Below are 1,104 nucleotides of genomic sequence, written 5' to 3' on the forward strand. Positions count from 1 at the left end.
ATCACTACTCTTCCAAAAGGGTAACTTCTATCCTGACTTCTAACATTACGTATTAGTTTTGCCTGTTTTTGACCTTCATATAAATGGAAATGTGGAATGTATCCTTTTTTTGTGTCTGGCTACTTTCACTCAAGATTACATTTGAGATTTACCCATGCTGTGTGTCTTCCTAGTTCATTCTCATTGCTGCATGGTATTTCATTCTAGTATTATAGGTATGACGAAGTATTTACTTATCCATGTTAACGCTGGATGCCCGCTAAGTAACAACACTTAGTTTTCAATTTTTCTTAATCTGGTAGCAAAACATGATCTCATTGTTTTAATTTTTATTTTTTAATAAGGTGGAATGATGAATTTTCAAATGGATAATGAATCATTCATCTTTAATTTTCAAATAGTTGCCTATATATTATGACCCTTTTCCAATTGAGAATTATTCTTTTTCTTAATGACTCATAAGGCCTCTTAATCGTGTGAAAAGCTCTTTATAGTCATGTGTTTTAACTCGTTATGTACATTGCAAGTACTCTTGGTTGGTCTTTGTATTTTTAGTTTTGTTAATGGTGTGTTTTGAATATAAAAGGTTTTCATTTTCATGCTTTCAAGTCTGTTCATAGTTATACCCAATGTGATATATATAGATGATATATTACAGAATTGTAAACCTTAAATCTATGTAACTTTGCTAACAATTGTCACCCCAATAAACTTTAATTAAAAACAACAACAAAAACAAAAACAAAACAAAACAAAATCTGTTCATATTTTCCATTCCGGCTTTTGGGTATTTTTGTTTCATGCCAAAGGAATGTGCTTTAGTGGTATGAGTAAAAAGGGAGACCAATGTATTAGAATTAGAACTGTAAATAGGAGAGATCAACCATTCAAAGAGGTTGAGAAAGATAAGTACTGTGAAAACATCCCTGCATCTGACAACCTTTAAGAAAGTTAACAACCTTTAAGAAAGATGTTTCACTGGAGTAGTAAGGGTGGAAGAGTTGAGAAATAAATAACAGAAGGGTATGAGGTTAAGAAGTAGAGACAATAAATGTAGACTGGTTTTTAAAAAAAATACGGTCAATGAAAAGAAAGGGAGAGATG

This window comes from Hipposideros armiger, unplaced genomic scaffold (assembly GCF_001890085.2).
Source record: "Hipposideros armiger isolate ML-2016 unplaced genomic scaffold, ASM189008v1 scaffold_662, whole genome shotgun sequence".
In the NCBI taxonomy this organism is placed as follows: Eukaryota; Metazoa; Chordata; class Mammalia; order Chiroptera; family Hipposideridae; genus Hipposideros; species Hipposideros armiger.